At 51.1% G+C, this 20,684-nt stretch overlaps 1 protein-coding gene across 2 annotated transcripts in view; it reads right to left on the bottom strand.

The window, feature by feature from the left end:
* LOC142583463 (NADH dehydrogenase [ubiquinone] 1 alpha subcomplex assembly factor 8-like) overlaps window positions 1–20,684 on the bottom strand; it is a 418,166-nt gene that overhangs the window by 214,649 nt on the left and 182,833 nt on the right. The gene's annotated exons all lie outside the window — the stretch shown is intronic.

The raw sequence follows: 20,684 nt of genomic DNA, 5'->3' as shown, positions 1-20,684 counted from the left end.
CATTGAGGCATCTGCCTATCTATCCTACGTACACTTTGACGAACGAGAAAGGGGAGCCCGGTATACGACAACTTGCAGTTCAATTTTTGTTTGTTTTCCCGTAGCCTGGCATTCAGGCATCTGCTTGCCTGCCCTATATATATATACATCTTGCCGGTAAATTTTTTCTTATGTTCCCTTAGCCTGTCATGGAAGCATTAGCCTGTCTGCCCTATGTACGCTTTGCCGCAAGATAAAGGGCAGCCGATATACGATATCTTGCAGTTCAATTTTCCCTTTGTTTCCTTAGCCTATCATTGAGGCATCTGCCAGTCTGCCTATGAACACATTGCCGCAGGAGAAAGGGAAGCGATATACGTCATGTTGCAGGCCAATTTTTCCTAGTGTTCCCTTTGTCTGTTATTGAGGCATCTGCCTGCATGCCCCGTGTACACTTTGTCGCAAAAGAAAGGGAAGGCGAGATGTATAAATAAATTTTCGGAATTTTCGGAAGGCGATATTTATAAATTTTCCGCGTTTACTGGCTCAGTTAAAATGCAAAATAAAAAGAACGTCTGCCTTTAGCGATGGCCCGTCCTCGGAGAGCGGGCGCGCAACCACGAACTTCGTTGTTCTCGCCTTAAGGGCCCCGTGTCATCACGTGCAAACTTATTTCGCGTCATTGCTCCCCTCTCAAAAGCGACAGGCCCGGTCTTTTCAAGGGCAGCGGGCGCGCACTGTGGGCAAGAGTGCCAACGTGAAAACACAAAAAAGAAAACATACAGGAATGTACACAATGCTGAAGCGCTTTGTGAGGGTTGCTTATCCCTCGCGTGCGTAGTAGGGCTTCATCCGTACTACGTGGACGACTTCAGCACGGGGACGGCGTCGTTTCGAACCAGGATCAGAGCTTTGAGGCACCACCTCGTAGCTCACATCACTGAGGCGACGTACAACTTCATAGGGGCCGAAATAGCGCGCAACAATTTTCTGAGAGCCCACGGTGTCGGATAGGTGTCCACACCCACACGCGGTCGCCTGGTAAGTACTGGACATTCCGTCGGGTCCGGTTGTAACGGTAGGCGTCGGTATTCTGCTAGGCGCGGATACGATTCCGAGCAAGCTGGCGAGCTTCTTCGGATTTCTCGACGAAATCTTCAGTGGTGTCATTACTTGTGGTTCCGTGGTCTACCGGGAGCATGGCGTCTAAGGTTGTTGTAACGCGACGTCTGTAAAGAAGCTCGAATGGCGCAAATTCGGTGGTCTCCTGCACAGCAGTATTGTAAGCAAACGTGACGTATGGCAAAATTTCATCCCATGTTTTGTGTTCCAGATCAATGTACATGGAGAGCATGTCGGCTAATGTTCTGTTTACGCGCTCTGTTAAGCCGTTAGTTTGGGGATGATAGGCTGTGGTCTTTCGGTGGTCGGTGCGTGTCAGTGTGACGACTTGTTGCAATAACTCCGCTGTAAACGCTGCACCGCGGTCAGTAATGACAACAGCGGGTGCACCGTGGCGAAGCACGATGTTGTGCACAAAGAAGCTGGCGACTTCAGCAGCAGTTCCCCGCGGCACAGCTTTCGTCTCCGCATAGGTTGTTAAATAGTCACACGATTATCCACTTATTTTGCAAGGATGACGTGGGGAACGGCCCAAGAAGGTCCATTCCCACTTACTGGAAGGGCGCCGGAGGCGGATCCAAAGGCTGAAGGAGGCCGGCAGGCTTGACGGGTGTAACTTTACGCCTCTGACAGTCACGGCACGTTCGCACATAGCGCTGAACCGACGAAAATAGGTGTGGCCAATAGTATTTTTGCCGTATGCGCGCTAATGCCCTCGCGAAGCCTAAGTGGCCGGCACAGGGATCGTCGTGACACGCCTGTAAAACTTCCTCGCGCAGTGCCGTCGGAACGACGAGAAGGAACTTTTCCTGGCTGTTCTCGAAATTTTCTTGTACAGGACATCGTTTCGCAGGCAGTACGACGTCAATCCTCGTGAAAGTGGGCGTGGGACAACAACGTCAGTTCCCTCGAGATATCGGATGACTGGAAGCAGCTCAGAGTCTGCACGTTGATATGCGCACTACGCCGACGACACCAAGAAACGGCAAACCTAGCTCCAAGTGGGAGGATGTCAAGGGAATAGGAGAACGTGACAAGCAGTCAGCGTCGCTATGCTTATGCCCAGATCTGTATACAACAGTTATGTCGTATTCGTGAAGGCGAAGGCTCCAACGAGCGAGGCGACCTGACGGGTCTCGTAGATTGTCAAGCCAGCAGAGCGAGTGGTGATCGCTGATCGCTCGAAATGGCCGGCCGTATAAGTAGGGTCGGAACTTGCTGATGGCCCACACGACTGCTAAGCATTCTTTTTCGGTCGTTGAATAATTAGCTTCTGCTTTTGTCAGACTACGACTCGCGTACGCAATTACACGTTCTGCGCCATCTTGCCATTGAATCAGAATGGCGAGTCCTACGTTGCTGGCGTCGGTGTGTATTTCAGTTGCCGCGGTGTCATCAAAATGCGCCAGCACTGTAGCGCATTGAAGGCGTTTACGCAATTCGGTGAAGGCCTGCTCTTGGTCTTCCGTCCACGCAAAGGGCACATCTTGTCGCGTCAGTCTCGTGAGCGGTTCAGCAATCCTTGAGAAGCCTTCAACGAAACGACGGTAGTAAGCGCAGAGGCCGAGGAACCGCTTAACAGCCTTTTTGTCTTTAGGACGAGGAAACTCGGCAACGGCAGCGAGTTTTCCTGGGTCTGGTCGTGCTCCTTGGGAGCTGACCACGTGGCCTAGAAACTTGAGTTCCTGGAAGCCAAAGTAACATTTTTCAGGCTTGATGGTGAGGTTCGCCTTGCGTATTGCGGTAAGGACACTTCGTAGCCGGGCGAGATGTTCATCGAACGTGCTGGAAAACACAACAACGTCATCTACGTACACTAGACACGTCTGCCACTTTAGTCCAACGAGTATAGTGTCCATCATTCGTTGGAACGTAGCAGGAGCGGAACAGAGACCGAAAGGCAGCACTTTAAATTCTTACAGCCCATCGGGTGTCACGAAGGCGGTTTCTTCACGGTCACGCTCGTCCACCTCGATTTGCCTGTAGACTAACTTTAGGTCTAACGAAGTAAGGAAATGAGCATGACGCAGACGGTCCAAAGGGTTATCGATCCGTGGCAGGGGATAAACGTCGCGTTTGGTGACTCGGTTAAGCCGTCTGTAGCCAACGCAGAAGCGGAGTGTGTTGTCTTTCTTTTTTACTAGTACGACAGACGATGCCCACGGACTTGTCGACGGCTGGATGACATCATCATTTAGCATTTCTTGAACTTGACGCTTAATCGCCTCCCGCTCCATAGGTGACACGCGATACGGATGCTGACGAACAGGCCGCGCCGACTCCTCTGTAACGATCCGGTGTTGCGTAACGGAAGTGCGCTGGACTTTGGATTCCGTGGAAAAACAGCCGGAGAATTCTGTCAGTAGGCCCAGCAGCTGGTGCTTCTGTACATCTGCTAAGTCAGCATTAATGTGGACGTGGTTATTCAGGCTGGCGTGAGTTGTCGCATCCAGTGAAGTCACTGCTAACGTGCCGATGTCGGAGAAGTCAGCAAGTTTGTCTTGCTGACAAACTTGCTGACGAGCACTTATGACGAGCACTTGAAGGCGAGCACTTATGCTGTATTCGAACAAGGCCCCGGGCGATGCAGATGTGTCTTTCGAGCAGCAGCGGGATATTTGCCTCGGCAATACCCTCATAGCCGTCGAATGCGTCGCAGGTGACGAGGGTCACTACGCTGCTCCTTGGCGGCACCGTGATGTTCTCGTCAACAATCCTCAAGGCGTTGACATACGTGTCGTCAGTGCTGCTCCCTATCCCTGCTAAGGCCTGCGCCGTCGAAAACGTTACCCGCAAGTTTTGTAAGTTAATCACAGCTCCATTAGCCTGCAGAAAGTCCATTCCCAGAATTAGGTCCCTCGAAGAGCTTGTGACGATAACGAAATCTCCGAGGTACGTAAACCCACGAATTCTCACTCGCGCTCTGCATCTTCCTACCGGGGTTAGCAGATGGCCTCCTGCAGTGCGAATCTGCGACCCAGTCCACTCGGTAGAAACTTTCTCCAGCTTGCAGGCAAGATCCATGCTAATAACTGAGCTGTCCGCTACAGTGTCGATTAATGCCGTTATTTCTTTGTCGTCTATGGTGATGGGAATGTTCGACGTTACTACCTCTCGTAAGGTGTTTGACTCCGTCTTTACCTCTGCGTTCTGTTTTCGTCGTTGTCGTCGTAGTGGAGGATTTTGCGTACAGTCGTCGTCAGCGGCCTCACCTCCGGAGGTCGCTGAACTCAGTTTTCCCGATCCGCCGGGCTAGGCGAGCGGCGTCTCAGAGCGCCGCGAGTAAAGGCTTGACTTGGTGATGGTGACCTGTAACGAGCAGGATGCGATGAACGGGGCTCCTGCCATCACTGATCAACACTGCGACGATTCGCGACGAAACTCTCGATTTCCGGCGGCCGCTCATCAGGTCGTGGAGGAGGTGCATTCGGCGAGAATCCACGGAGCACCGCACGACGATAAGGACACATTCTGTAGATGTGTCCGGCTTCACCACAATGAAAACAAAGAGGCTCGTAGTCTGTGGTGCGCCAGACGTCACTCTTCCTAGTCCTTGCTTCGGCGATGTGCGGTGGGCTGCGAGGCGGCCTGAAGCTTAGGTCCATTTGTTGAGTGGGGTGTACCATGCTGCACGCACTTGAGGGTGGTGGACGGCGCAATGCTTCAGCGTAACTCATTTCGGCGTGCGGTCCCTGCTGTGGTGCCTCGTACTGTCCAGGAATATGTACGGCCTGTCGCACCTCGGCGCGCACCATTTCCGCAATGGAAAGTTGTCCCCCAGGGGCAGTGGTAGTCTGCATCTTCTGCAGTTCGATCCTCCTTAACGACAGCCTTGATGAGTTCTCGCAAGGCGCCAACGTCGTTACCGAGGGTAACGGCAGAGAGCTCCCTTGAAATTATGGCGTCCCGGTTGTTTTGCCTGGCCCGCTGTTGAAGGGCCTTTTCCATAGTAGTGGCTTCGTCATGGAACTCTGCAAGTGTCGTCGGCTGATTTTGAATGAGGCCAGCAAAGATTTCCTCTTTGACGGCGCGCATGAGATCGCGCACCTTCTTTGTTTAAGTCATAGAAGTGTCCGCACGTCTGAAAAGCCGATTCATGTCTTCTACGTGCGCCGTCACTCGCCCATTCGGGCCTTGAATTTTTGCCTCCAGCGCTAACTCCGCCCTCTCCTTCCTGTACGCCCTGGCGAAGGCATTAAGGAACTGCCTACGAAATTCTTCCCAGGACGTCAGTGTCACCTCGTGGTTCTCAAACCATGTTTTCGCGGAATCCTCATGAGCGAAGTAGACGTAGCGTAGCTTACGCTCGTGGTTCCAGTCGTTGAGGTTGGCAACCCAGTCAAAATAGTCAAGCCAGTCGTCAGCGTCCTCTGAAGCACTTCCGTGGAACAGATTCGGTGTCCGGATGTGATTGACGACAACGTGCCATACTGCAGGAGTGGCAGGAGGTGGTTGGTTCGTCATTCTAGTTCGCTCAGGTAGCAGGCCGTGCTGTGGCTGGAGACCCTAGAGACGTCGGCTGGCACGTACGTGCACAGGGGTAAGCTCGGCTGAACTACTCACCGGGCTTAGGTCTGGGGTATGCTCCGGAAATCTTAACATAAACCGTACCCCGCACCTCCACCAGAAATGTCACCCAGCTATTAGAACTAGAACAGTTTACCACCGACAGATTGGTAAAAAACGTCTACCTTTAGCGATGGCTGGTTCTCGGAGAGCGCGCGCGCAACCACGAACTTCGTCGTTCTCGCCTTAAAGGTCCCGTATCGTCACGTGCAAACTTATTTCGCGTCAATGTTCGACATCTTGCAATTCAGCATTTCCTTGTGTTCCCTAAGTCTGCCATTGAGGCATCCGCCTGTCTGCCCTAAGTACACTTTGCCGCAGGAGAAAGGGAAGCTGATATACGCCATCTTGCAGTTGAATTTTTCCTTGCGTTCCCTTAGCCTGTCGTTGAGGCATCTGCCTGTCTGCCCTATGTACACTTTGCCCCAGAAGAAAGGAAAGCGCTATACGACACATTGCAGTTCAATATTTGCTTGGGTTCCCTTAGCCTGTCATTGAGGCACCTGCCTATCTACTCTATGGACACTTTGCCACACAATAAAGAGCAACCGATATACGACACCTTGCAGTTCAATTTTCCTTTGTGTTGGCTTAGCCTGACACTGAGGCATCTGCCTGTCAGCCCTACGTACATTTTGCCACGAGAGAAAGGGAAGCGATATACGAAACCATGCAATTCACTTTTTACTACGTTCCCTTAGCCTGTCAATAACGCAGCTGGCTGTCTGCCCTATGTACACTCTGCCTAAATAGAAAGGGAAGCGATATAAAAAACCTTGCCGTTTAATTTTTTTGTGTTCTCTTAGCCTGTCATTGAGGCATCTGTGTGAGTGTCCAATGTACGCTTTCCCGCACGAGAAAGAGAAGGCGAAATACGGCACTGTGCAGCTCAGTTTTTGCGGTTGAAGTTTGCATGGACAGCATGGCCACAATTAGTACATGGCCGGGGTAGTTCGAGAAGTATGGGAGAGGCCTTTGCCCTGCAGTGGGCGTAACAGGCTGATGATGATGATGATTTTGCATGTGTTCGCTCAGCCTGTCACTTAGGCATCTGCCTGTCAGCTCTATGTACATTTTCCCACAAGAGAAGCGGAAGCGATATACGACACCGTTGTCGTAAAATTTTTCCTTGTGTTCCCTTAGTCTGTCATTGTTCCCTGAGTCTGTCATTGTCTGTCCTATGTACAACTGTTTTTTTCATGCACTTAAATTTGTATTAATTTGTCGTTCCTTTACTTCATTTATTAAGCACTAGTAATTTCCCCTATGTTGTCCTTGGTGTCAGCGTTTGTTGGCTTCTTATGATATGACTAATAAAAAATCGGACTCCTCGGTTAACCCCCTTTCTTCTCGTTATTGCATAACGAGGGTCTCGAATCCTGCTACATTGATGCCTTCAGGTAGCATATGTGCGTTTCTTTTCCAGTTGCCTTCACCCAAAAAGATTGCGTTCACGTGACGCCTGCTGCAAAGAGGACGTTCCACATCCCCCTCCAAGGTCTGTGAGTGGTGGCGCTGGCTAAGACTCCTAGGGTTCTACTAGAAAAACACATAAATACCCAGAAAAGTGTATGGGGAAACAGCGCCACGGTAGCTACATTGGTAGAGCATCGCACGCGAAATGCGAAGGTTGTGGTTTCAGTTCCCACCTGCACCAAGTTGTTTTTTCATCCACTTTATATTTCAATAATTAATGTTTCTTCATTTCATTTCATGGGCACAAGTATTTTCCCTATGTTGTCCATGGTATCCCTGTTTGTTGGCTTCTTATGATATGACTAATAAAATATCGGACCCCTCGGTTAAACCCCTTTCTTCATGTTTATTACATAACGAGGGTCTCGAATCTGGCAACATTGATGCCTTCAGCTTCACCAAAAGCTGCATGTGCATGCTTATCTAGTGGTTTGGCAGAAATCCACGTGCGCGCACTGCCAAAAGCAGCATTCGCGTGCTGAGCACTTGGGGTTGGTAGAAAACTACGTGCGCAGCCAAAAGCAGCATGTGCGTGCTTATAGCGTGTTTTTGACAGAAAGGCCACGGCTAGGCACGGCTAAAAGCTGCTTGTGCATGCTTACCAGGTGGTTTGGCAGAAAACCATGCGCGCGCCCTGCCAAGAGCAGCATCCGCGTGCTTAGCACGTGGTTTGGCGGTAATCCGCGTGCACGCGCTGCGAAAAGCAGCATGCGCGTGCTTACCACTTGGGCTTAGTAGAAAAGCACGTGCGCAGCAAAAGCACCATGCGCTAGCTTAGCACATGGTTTTGGCAAAAAGCCCACGTGCGCGCGCTGCCAACAGCAGCATGTGCATGCTTAGAAGTGGTTTGGCAGAAAAGAAACGTGCGCGCGCTACCAAAAGCTGCATGAGCATGCTTACCAATTGGTTTGCAGAAAACCACGCGCGCAGTGGGAAAAGCAGCATGGGCGTACTTAGCCTGTGGTTTGGCAAAAATCCACGTGAGCGCGCTCCCAAAAGCAGCATGCGCGTGCTTAGCACTTGGGCTTGGCACAAAACTACGTGCGCAACGAAAAGCGGCATGCATGTGCTTAGCAAATGGTTTTCGCAGAAGCGCCACATGCGCGCGCTGCCAAAAGCTGCATGTGCATGCTTAGCACGTCGTTTTGGAAGAAAGTCCACGTGCGCGCACTGCCAAAACTGCATGTGCATTTTGAGCAACTGGTTTGGCAGAATACAACGTGAGCGCACTACCAAAATTTTCATGTGCAAGCTTACCACGTGGTTTGGCAAAACCAACTCGCGCGCGCAGCCAAGAGCTGCATGTGTATGCTTAGCACATGGTTTGGCAGAAAACAACGCGCCCGCACTACGAAAAGCTGTATGTACATGTTTAACAAGTGGTTTGGCAGAAAAGCACGTGCGTGCGCATCCCAGAGCAACATACGCATGCGTAGAACATGGACTTGGCAGAAAAGCACGCGCGCGCGCTGCCCAGAGCAGCATGCGCATGCTTAGCACGCGGTTTGCCAGAAATCCACGAATTCACGCTGCCAAAAGCAGCATACGCGTGCTTAGCACTTGGCCTTGGAAGAAAAACGTTATCAACATCATCAGCCTGGTTACGCCCACTGCAGGGCAAAGGCCTCTCCCATATTTCTCCAACAGCCCCGGTCATGTACTAATTGTGGCCATGCCGTCCCTGCAAACTTCTTAATCTCATCCGCCCACCTAACTTTCTGCCGCCCCCTGCTACGCTTCCCTTCCCTTGGAATCCAGTCCGTAACCCTTAATGACCATCGGTTATCTTCCCTCCTCATTACATGTCCTGCCCATGCCCATTTCTTTTTCTTGATTTCAACTAAGATGTCATTAACTCGCGTTTGTTCCCTCCCCCAATCTGCTCTTTTCTTATCCCTTAACGTTACACCTATCATTCTTCTTTCCATAGCTCGTTGCGTCGTCCTCAATTTGAGTAGAACCCTTTTCGTAAGCCTCCATGTTTCTGCCCCGTAGGTGAGTACTGGTAAGACACAGCTATTATACACTTTTCTCTTGAGGGATAATGGCAACCTGCTGTTCATCATCTGAGAATGCCTGCCAAACGCAGCCCAGCGCATTCTTATTCTTCTGATTATTTCCGCCTCATGATCCGGATCCGCAGTCACTACCTGCCCTAAGTAGATATATTCCCTTACGACTTCCAGTGCCTCGCTGCCTATTGTAAATTGCTGTTCTCTTCCGAGACTGTTAAACATTACTTTAGTTTTCTGCAGATTAATTTTTAGACCCACTCTTCTGCTTTGCCTCTCCAGGTCAGTGAGCATGCATTGCAGTTGGTCCCCTGAGTTACTAAGTAAGGCAATATCATCAGCGAATCGCAAGTTACTAAGGTATTCTCCATTAACTTTTATCCTCATTTCTTCCCAATCCAGGTGTCATGCTGTGAATCCAACAATCCTTCCCAATCCAAACATGCTGTGAATAGCATTGGAGAGATCGTATCTCCCTGCCCGACGCCTTTCTTTATTGGGATTTTGTTGCTTTCTTTATGGAGGACTATGGTGGCTGTGGAGCCGCTATAGATATCTTTCAGTATTTTTACATATGGCTCGTCTACACCCTGATTCCGTAATGCCTCCATGACTGCTGAGGTTTCGACAGAATCAAATGCTTTCTCGTAATCAATGAAAGCTATAAGGGTTGGTTATATTCCGCACATTTCTCTATCACTTGATTGATAGTGTGAATATGGTCTATTGTTGAGTAGCCTTTACGGAATCCTGCCTGGTCCTTTGTTTGGCAGAAGTCTAAGGTGTTCCTGATTCTATTTGCGATTACCTTAGTAAATAGTTTGTAGGCAACGGACAGTAAGCTGATCGGTCTATAATTTTTCATGTCTTTGGCATCCCTTTTCTTATGGATTCGGATTATGTTAGCGTTCTTCCAAGATTCCGGTACGCTCGAGGTCATGAGGCATTGCGTATACAGTGTGGCCAGTTTCTCTAGAACAATCAGCCCACCATCCTTCAACAAATCTGCTGTTACCTGATCCTCCCCAGCTGCCTTCCCCCTTTGCATATCTCCCAAGGCTTTCTTTACTTCTTCCGGCATTACCTGTGGGATTTCGAACTCCTCTAGACTATTTTCTCTTCTATTATCGTCGTGGCTCCCACAGGTACTGTACAAATCTCTATAGAACTCCTCAGCCACTTGAACTATCTCATCCATATTAGTAATGATATTGCCGGTTTGATATTTTGATATTGCCGGTAATGATATTGCCGGAACTTCGAAAGTTCTGCCAGTTCTATTCTAGCTGTAGGGTTAAAGGCTTTCATACATTGGCGTTTCTTGATCAGATCTTTCGTCTCCTGCGATAGTTTACTGGTATCCTGCCTAACGGAGTTACCACCGACTTCCATTGCACACTCCTTAATGATGCCCACAAGATTTTCATTCATTGCTTCAACACTAAGGTCCTCTTCCTGAGTTAAAGCCGAATACCTGTTCTGTAGCTTGATCTGGAATTCCTCTATTTTCCCTCTTACCGCTAACTCATTGATCGGCTTCTTATGTATCAGTTTCTTCCGTTCCCTTCTCAGGTCTAGGCTAATTCGAGTTCTTACCATCCTGTGGTCACGGCAGCGCACCTTGCCGAGCACGTCCACATCTTGTATGATGCCAGGGTTAGCGCAGAGTATGAAGTCTATTTCATTTCTAGTCTCGCCGTTCGGGCTCCTCCACGTCCACTTTCGGCTATCCCGCTTGCGGAAGAAGGTATTCATTATCCTCATATTATTCTGTTCCGCAAACTCTACTAATAACTCTCCCCTGATATTCCTAGTGCCTATGCCATATTCCCCCACTGCCTTGTCTCCAGCCTGCTTCTTGCCTACCTTGGCATTAAAGTCGCCCATTAGTATAGTGTATTTACTTTTCACTCTACCCTTCGCCGATTCCACGTCGTCATAGAATCTTTCGGCTTCCTGGTCATCATGACTGGATGTAGGGGCGTAGACCTGTACAATCTTCATTTTGTACCTCTTATTAAGTTTCACAACAAGACCTGCCACCCTCTCGTTAATGCTATAGAATTTTTGTATGTTACCAGCTATATTCTTATTAATCAGGAATCCGACGCCTAGTTCTCTTCTCTCCGCTAAGCCCCGGTAGCACAGGACGTGCCCGCTTTTTAGCACTGTATACGCCTCTTTTGGCCTCCTAACTTCACAGAGCCCTATTATATCCCATTTACTGCCCTCTAATTCCTCCAATAGCACTGCTAGATTCTCCTCACTAGATAACGTTCTAGCGTTAAATGTTGCCAGGTTCATATTCCAATGGCGGCCTGTCCGGAGCCAGTGATTCTTAGCACCCTCTGCTGCGTTGCAGGCCTGACCGCCGCCGTGGTCAGTTGCTTCACAGCTGCTGGGGACTGAGGGCCGGAGTTTGATTGTGTTGTTCATATAGGAGGTTGTGGCCAAGTACTGCACCAGGGTGGCCAATCCTGCTCTGGTGAGGGAGTGCGTTACCGGTTCTGGTCACCGGGATTAGGCCACGCTCCAGGCCTGTGTATGCAATTTTATCAACACGCGGACTTTCTTTTTAAATCCGGTGGAAAATTGCCGGCACCGGGATTCGAACCACGGACCTCTTGCACGCGAGGCGGGTGTTCTACCTCTACGCCACCGCTGCAACGGAAGAAAAACGTGTGCACAGCCAAAAGCAGCATGCGCGTGCTTAGCGCATGGTTTTGGTAGAGTGGCCACTTGCGCGCGCTGCGGAAAGCTGCATGTGCATGCTTAACAAGTGGTTTGGCAGAAAACCACGTGGGTGCACTGAAAATACCAGCATGCGCGTGCTTAGTACGTAGTTTGGCAGAAATCCCCGTGCGCGCGCTGCCAAAAGCAGCATGCCCGCGCTTAGCATTTGAGCTTGGTATAAAACCACGTGCGCAGCCAAAAGCAGCATGTGCCTGCTTATAGTTTGGTTTCGCGGAAAACCACGTGCGCGCGCTGCCAAGAGCAGCATGTACATGCTTAGCACGTGCTTTGGCAGAAAACAACATGCGCGTGCCATGAAAACATGCATGTGCATGCTTACCAAGTGGTTCGGCAGAAAACCACGCGCGCGCTGCCCAAAGCAGCGTGGTCATGCTTAGCACGTGGTTTGGCAGAAATCCACGTGCGTGCGCTACCGAAAGCAGCATGCGCGTGCTTAGCACTTGGGCTTCATAGAAAACCACGTGCGCAGCCAAAAGCACCATGCGCATGGTCTCGCAGGAAGCCCACGTGCGCGCCCTGCGAAAAGCTGCATGTGCATACTTACCACGTGGTTTGCCAGAAAACAACGTGCGCGCGCTAAGCTGCCTTTGCATGCTTACCAAGTGGTCTGGCAGAAAACCACGCCCGCGCACTGCGAAAAGCTGCATACGTATGCTTACCAAGCGGTTTGGCGGAACGGCCACGTGCGCGCGCTGCCAAAAGCTACACGTGCATGCTTAGTACGTGGTTTGGCAGAAAACAACGTGAGCGCGCTACCAAAAGCTGCATGTGCGTGCTTACCAAGTGATTTGGCAAAAAAACCACGCGCGCGCGCTACCCAGAGCAGCATGCGCATGCTTAGCACTTGGTTTGGCAGAAAAGCACGTGCGCGAGAAGCCAAAAGCTGCATGTGCATGCTGAGCTCGTGGTTTGGCAAAAAACAACGTGCCTGCACTTCCAAGAGCTGTATGTGCATGCTTAGCACGAGGTTTTGCAGAAATCCACGTGCGCGCGCTGCGAAAAGCAGCATGCGCGTACTTATCGCTTGAAGTTGGGAGAAAACCACATACGCAGCCGAAAGCAGATTGCCCGAACTGAGCACATGGTTTTCGCAGAAATGCCACTTGCGCGCGCTGACAGAAGCTGCATGGGCATGCCGACCAAGTGGTTTGGCCGAAAACCAAGCGCGCGCGCTGCCCAGAGCAGCATGCGCGGGCTTAACCACGTGGTTTTGTAGGAAACCACGTGCGCGCGGTGCCATGAGCAGCATGTGCATGCTTAGCACGTCGTTTGGCAGAAGCACAACGTGCAGGCACTCACAAAGGCTGCTTGTGCATGCTTGCTAAGTGGTTTGGCAGAAAACTACGCGCGCGCGCTGCCAAGAACAGCATGCGCGTGCTTGGCAGAAGATCACGTGCGCGCGCGGCCAAAAGCTGCATGTGCATGCTTTCCAAGTTGTTTGGCTGAAATAACCGTGCGCGCGCTGCCAAAAGCAGCATGAGCGTGCTTAGCACTAGGGATTGGTAGAAAACCACGGGCGCAGCTAAAAATGGCATGCACGTGCTTATAGCGTGGTTTGGCAGAAAGGCCACGTGCGCGCGCTGGGAAAGGCTGCATAATAGAGCTCAATGCTTAGAACGTGGCTTGGCAGAAAACAACGTGCGCACGCTACCAAAAGCTGCATGTGCATGCTTACCATGTGGTTTGGCAGGAAACCACGTGCGTGCGCTGACAAGAGCAGCATGCGCATGCTTAGCACATGGTCTGGGTCGCAAACCACGCGCGCGCGCTGCCCACAGCAGTATGCACGTGCTTACCACTTAGTTTGGCAGAAAACCACGTGCGCGCACAGCCAGAAGCTGCATGTGCATTCTTAGCACGTCGTCTATCAGAAAACAACGTGCGCGAGTCGCCAAAAGCAGCATGCGCGTGCTTACCAGGTAGTTTGGCCCAAAAGCACGCACGCGCTACCCAGAACAGCATGCGCGTGCTTAACACTTGGGTTTGACAGAAAATCTCGTCCGCAGCCATAAGGAGCATCCGCGTCCTCAGCAGATGGTTTTGGAGGAAAGGCCACGTGCGTGCGCTGAGAAAAGCTGCATCTGCATGCTTAGCACGTGGTTTCCCAGAAAACAATGTGCGCGCACTACCAAAAGCTACATATGCATGCTTAGCAATTGGCTTGGCAGAAAACCACGCGCGCGTGCTGAAAAGAACGGCATGTGCGTCCTTAGGCCGTGGTTTGGCAGAAATCGATGTGAGCGCGCTGCGAAAACCAGCATGCGCGTGCTTAGCGCTTGGTCTTGGTAGAACACGTGCGCAGCCAAAAGCAGCAGGCGCGTGCTTAGTACATGGTTTTGGCAGAAAGGCCACGTGGGCGCGCTGCCAAAAGCTGCATGTGCATGCTTAGGACCTGGTTGGGCAGAAAAGAATGTACGCGGACGACGAAAAGCTGCATGTGCATGCTTACCAACTGGTTAGGCAGAAAACCACACGCGCGCTCTTGAAACAGCAGCATGGGCGTGCGTAGCACGTGGTTTGGCAGACATCCACGTGCGCGCGCTGCCAAAAGCAGCATGCGCGTGCTTAGCACTTGGCTTGGTAGAAAACCACGTGCGCAGCAAGAAGCAGCTAGCATGCCCGAACTTAGCACATGGCATTGGCAGAAGGGCCACGCGCGCGCACTGCCAAAAGCTGCATGTGCATGATTAACAAGTGATTTGGCAGAAAAGTATCCGTGCGCGCCGAAAGAAGCAGCATGGGCGTGCTTAGCACCTGGTTCCGCAGAAATCCACGAGGGCGCGCTGTTAAAAGCAGGATGCGCGTGCACTCGGGCTTGCTAGAAAACCACACGCGCAATCAAAAGCAGCATGCCCGAAATTAGCACATGGTTTTGGCCGAAAGGCCATGAGCCCGCAATGCCAAAAGATGCATGTGCAAGCTTAGCACGTGCTTTGGCAGAAAACAACGTGCACGCACTACCGGAAGCTGCATGTGAGTGCATACCAAGTGGTTTGGTTGAAAACAACGCGCGCGCGCTGAAAAGAGCAGCATATGCATGTTTGGCACGTGGTTAGGCAGAAGTCAACGTGAGCGCGCTTCCAAAAGCAGCAAGCGCGTGCTTAACACTTGGGCTTGGTAAAAAACCACGTGCGCAGCCAAAAGCAGCATGTGCGTGCTTCGCACATGGTTTTGGAAGAAAGGCCATGTGCGCGCGCTGGCAAAAGCTGCATGTGCGTGCTTAGCATGTGCATTGGCAGAAATCAACGTGCGCGCGCTGCTAAAAGATGCATGTGCATGCTTACCAAGTGGTTTGACAGAAAAGCACGCGCGCGCGCTGAGACGAGTAGCATGGGCGTGCTCAGCCCGTGCTTTGGTAGAAATCCACGTACGCGCGCTGCCAATACTAGCATGCGCGTGCTTAGCACTTGGGCTTGGTAGAAAAATAAATGCGCAGCCAAAAGTAGCATGCCCGAACTTAGCACACGGTTTTGGCAGAGAGGCAACGTGAGCGCGCAGCCAAAAGCTGCATGTGCATGCTTAGGACGTGGTTTGGCAGAAAACAATGTGCGCGCGCTACCAAAAGCTCCATGTGCATGCTTACCAAGTGGTTTGGCAGAAAGCCACACGCGCGCACTTCCAAGTGTAGCATTCGCGTGCTTAGCGCGTGGTTTGGCAGGAAACTGCGTGCGCACGGAGCCGAAACCCGCGTGCGCGTGCTTACCAGGCCGTTTCGGAAAAACCACGCGCGCGCGCTGCCGACACCAGCATGCGCGTGCTTAGCCAAGTGGTTTGGCAGAAAACCACGTGCGCGCGCTTCCACAAGCAGCATACGCGTGCTTAGCACTTGGGCTTGGTAGAAAACCACGAGCTCAGCCAAAAGCAGCATGTGCGTGCTTAGCACATGATTTTGGCAGAAAGGCCACGTGCGCGCGCTGCCAGAAGCTGCTGTACATGCTTACCACGTGGCTTTGCAGAAAGCCATGTGCGCGCGTTTCCAAGTGCAGCATTCGCGTGCTTAGAGCGTTGTTTAGCAGGAAACCGTTTGCGCGCGGAGCCTAAAGCTGCGTACGCGTGCTTACCAGGTAGTTTGGCACAAAACCACGCGCACGCGCTGCCCAGAGCAGCATGCGCGTGCTTAGCCACGTGGTTTGGCCGGAAGCCACGTGCGCGCGCTGCCAAAAACAACATACGCGTGCTTAGCACTTGGGCTTCGTAGAAAACTACATGCGCAGCCAAAAGCAACATGCCCGAAATTAGCGCATGGTTTTGGCAGAAAGGCCACGAGCGCGCACTGCCAAAAGCTACAAGTGCATGCTTAGCACATGGTTTGGCAGAAAACAACACGCGCGAACTACCGAAAGCTGTATGTGCATGCTCACCAAGTGGTTTGGCAGAAAAACACGCGCGCGCGCGCTTCGAAGTGCTGCATGCGCCTGCTCGTAGCGTGGTTTGGTAGAAAACCAAGTGCGTGCGCTTCCAAGAGCCGCATGCGCATGCTTAGCACATGGTCTTGGCAGCAAACCACGCGCGCGCGTTGGCCAGAGCAGCATGCGCGCACTTAGCCCTTGCTTTGGCCGAAAAACACGTGCGCGCGCAGTCAGAAGCTGCATGTGCATGATTAAGACGTGGTTTGGCAAAAAACAATGTGAACGCACTACGAAGAGCTGCATGTGCATGATTACCAAGTGGTTTGGCACAAAACCACGTGCGTGCGCTGCCAAGAGCAGCATGCACGTGTTTAGCACATGCTTTTGGAAGAAAGGCCGCGTGGCAGCAGTAGCAGCAGTGCTGCTGCTGCTGCTGCTGCCGCTGCCGCTGCCGCCGCCGCCGACGCCGCCGCCGCCGCTGCTGCTGCTGCCGCCGCCGCCGCCGCCGCCGCCGCCGCCGCCGCCGCCGCTGCCGCTGCCGCCGCCGCCGCCTTGCCAGTCGCGTCGGTGGATGGTTTCAGAGCGTGCATAATGAACATGAGAGGGACGCGGGGAAGGCGTGTGCGAGTCCTTTTAGCGACAACTTCATGGCATCGCTACAATACTATTTGGACCTCTTTGGCCGTCACAATGCCCACTGAAACAGCCTGGCCATCGACACAATGCCCTCTGGAAGACTAACTACGCGTTAGCCCCCTCCTCCACCCCGCCCCCCTTCGCAAAAGTAGTGCAGAAGGTGCAGCGCTTACTTTGTACACACATGCTACAGCGCAGAGGAGAGATAGTATGGTACTAAGGGGAGACAAGAGAATGCTTAAAGCCAAGACCCAGACGAAATGTCATCACAGTTCCCAAACTTTGCCGAGAAATTGTTGTAGTCATTCAATAGCCTTTACCAGAGCTGCACCCTCGCCGAGCAAAGAGGTTCGGCGATTGTATAGGCACAGCTATTGAATGGGAACAATACTAAATTGCTCTGCTAGCGGTAGTTTGAGAGCGAGAGCAGTTGGGTTGAAAATGACTTGTCTACCGCATGCACAAAATACCTCGATGGTGAATATATCTTCCTCATTACCCGTCAAACCGCTATTCTAAGCAACTGCAGTAAGACAAAGACCGACATCACATTATAACAACGACAACTCACGGTGTTGTAGGGGAGTCGTTGTTATATTTTTTCTTTCGTTTGAGAGGTCATTGGCCCCACTCACTCACCCGCTCTTCAAAAAAAAAAACGAGAACTGGATTCGCTTCGGTTGCGCATTCACGACACCACGCAAAGAAAGACTTTTTGTACTTGGAAACTTAAGGTTTTCGTGTAATTCTGCACATGTGAAATTATGTGGTATCGCCTATACCTTTAGAAAGCTATTATGCGAGTACTTCTATATCTGTCGTTCGTCCAAGCTATTTAAAATTTGCGTGGGCACACCAGTTCAGAAATATGAGCATTGTGAACTTCTTAAAAATGTCAATTAAAGCTTCTTTTTTCTACCTCTCTCTTTCTCTGTGCATGAAAGAAAAGACAGACTCGCAAGTACCTCTGCATCTTATACAACCAGGAAGGGCCCCGTCTCTTTACAAATGAACGTCCAAACAAAAAAAGTAAAATCTAGAAAATGAATTCACTCACACGCAGGTACCAGCCCACCTTTGCCATTTCATTTCATTTGATATCAGCCAATGTTTCTGCGAATAAATTTCCAGTGAAACTACCCGTAAACACAGAAAATGCGTCAGAGGTAGCGTAAAATAATTAGCTTGGAAAGTAATATACACACGTAGTTTAAACGAATATTTGTATTTATGCCTTGAAAACAAAACCGAAATTGAAATAACTTCCCCCGACAGGTGTCGCCGCTATGGCCGCTACGTCATTTCCCGCGTATCGCGTCGGGCCGCCGGGGGCATGTGTGTTCTCCGTGACATTCTTCAAGTTGTGAGTAATTAGAATGTTTTTCGCTGCGTTTAGGTTACCACCTCGTTGTTTTCGTGTACTTTTGTGCTCATCGACGCGAAGTGAGCGTCCCGAGTGAAGGCGACGCGATTATGCGTGAGAAAGAAAGGAAGCAGCGGCATACGACATCGGTGTTTCTTTATGACAGTGTGTTTACTATGCCTACCACAGCCGTCATTCGTGGCGAAGGAGAAAACATCTTCAATTCGGCCTGAACAGAGATGAAGTGCACGTTTTGTTTTTCGGCGGAATGCATCGTCAACATCGTCCATGCACTACGTAAACGAAATGGCGTGCCCAGTTTTGGCAGAAAGGCCACGTGTGCGCGCTGCCAAAAGCTGCATGTGCATGCTTAACACGTGATTTGGCAGAAAACATTGTGCGCGCTACCAAAAGCTGCATGTGCATGCTTACCAAGTGGTTTGGCAGAAAAGCACGAGCGCGCGCTGCCAAAAGCAACATGCGCGTGCTTAGCACTTGGGCTTGGTAGAAAACCACGTGCGCAGCCAAAAGCAGCATGTGCGTGTTTAGAGCGTGCTTTGCTGGAAAACCACGTGCGCGCAGCCTAGAGCAGGATGTGCATGCTTAGCACGTGGTTTGGCAGAAAACAAAGCGCGCGCATTACCAAAAGCTGCACGTGCATGCTTACCAAGTGGTTCGGCAAAAAACCACGTGAGTGCGCTGCGAAAATCTGCATGCGCGTGCTTAGCACAAGCTTTTGACAAAAAGGCCACGTGCGCACGCTGGCAAAAGCAGCATGTGCATGCTTAGAACGTGGTTTGGCAGAAAACAACGTGCGGCCGCTAAGCTGCTTGTGCATCCTTACCGAGTGGTTCGGCAGAAAAGCACGCGCGCGCGCTGTGAAGAGCAGCATGGGCGTGCTTAGCACGTGTTTTGGCAGAAATCCACGAGCACGCGCTGCCAAAGCTGCATGTGCTTTCTTAGCACGTGTTTTGGCAGAAAACAATATGCGCGCGGTAAGCTGTTTGTGCATGCTTACCAAGTGGTTTGGGAGAAAACAACGCGTGCGCGCTTCCAAGAGCAGCATGTGCGTGCTTAGCACGTGGGTTGGCAGAAAACCACGTGCGCGCGCTGCCATAAGCAGTATGCGCGTGCTTGGCGCTTGGGCTTGGTAGAAAACCACGTGCGCTGGCAAAGCAGCACGCGCGTGCTTAGCACGCGGTTTGGCAGAAAACAACGTGCGCGCGCTTCCAAAAGCAGCATGGGCGTTCTTAGCACTATGGCTTGGTAGAGAACTAAGTGCGCAGCGAAAAGCAGCATGTGCGTGCTTAAAGCGTGGTTTGGCGGAAAACTACGTACGCGCACTGCCAGGAGCAGCATGAGCATGCTTAGCATGTGGTTTGCCAGAATACAACGTGCGCGCACTACCAAAAGCTGCATGTGCATCCTTACCAAGCGCTTTGGCAGAAATCCACGTGAGCGCGCTGCGAAAAGCAGCATGCGCGTGCTTAGCACTTGGGCTTAGTGGAAAACCACGCACGTGCGTAGCCAAAAGCAGCATGCACGTGCTTATAGTGTGGTTTGCCAGAAAAATACGTGCGCGTGCTGCCAAGAGCAGAACGACATAGAATCCTTACCAACTAGCTCAGCTCTCTGTCGTTCTAAGCTTTATTGAGGCAACTGCCTGTCAGCCCTATGTACATTTTGCCACGGGAGAAAGGGAAGCGATATAAGGCACATTCCAGATCCATTATTTCTTGTGTTCTTAGCCTGGTAATGAGGCATCTTCCTGTAGGCACTATTTACACTTTGCCACACGAGAAAGGAGATATTCGAAACCATCCAATTCAATTTTTTTTTTGTTCCCTTAGCCTGGCACTGAGGCATCTGCCTGTCTGCCCTATGTATACATCTTGCAGTTCAATTTTTCCTTGTGTTCCCTTAGCCTGTCCATCAGGCATCTGCCTCTCTGCCCTATGTACACTTTGCCGCAGGTGAAAGGGCAGCGATGTACGAAACGTTGGAAATCAATTTTTCCTTGTTTCCTTAGCCTGTAATTGAGGCACCTGCCTGTCTTCCCTATGTACACATCGCAATAAAGAATGGGAACCGATATACGACACCTTGCCTTTAAATTGTTATTTTTGTGTACCCTCAGCCTGTCATTGAAGCATCTGCCTGGGCGTCCTATGTACACTTCGCCGCACGAGAAAGGGAAGCCTTATATGTCACCTTGAATTTCATTTTTTGCTTTTGATACATAGCATGTCACTGAGGCATCTGCCTCTCTGCCCTATGTACACTTTCCCGTGAGAGAAAGGGCAGCGATATACAACACCATGAATTTCAATTTTTCCTGGTGTTCCCTTAACATGTCATTGAAGCACCTGTCTCTCTGCCCTATGTACCTTTTACCATAGGAGAAAACGAAGCTATATACGACACGTT

This window comes from Dermacentor variabilis, chromosome 5 (assembly GCF_050947875.1).
Source record: "Dermacentor variabilis isolate Ectoservices chromosome 5, ASM5094787v1, whole genome shotgun sequence".
Lineage (NCBI taxonomy): Eukaryota > Metazoa > Arthropoda > Arachnida > Ixodida > Ixodidae > Dermacentor > Dermacentor variabilis.
Note: the sequence above shows the minus strand (reverse complement) of the source record. Positions and strands in the feature narration are given on the sequence as shown.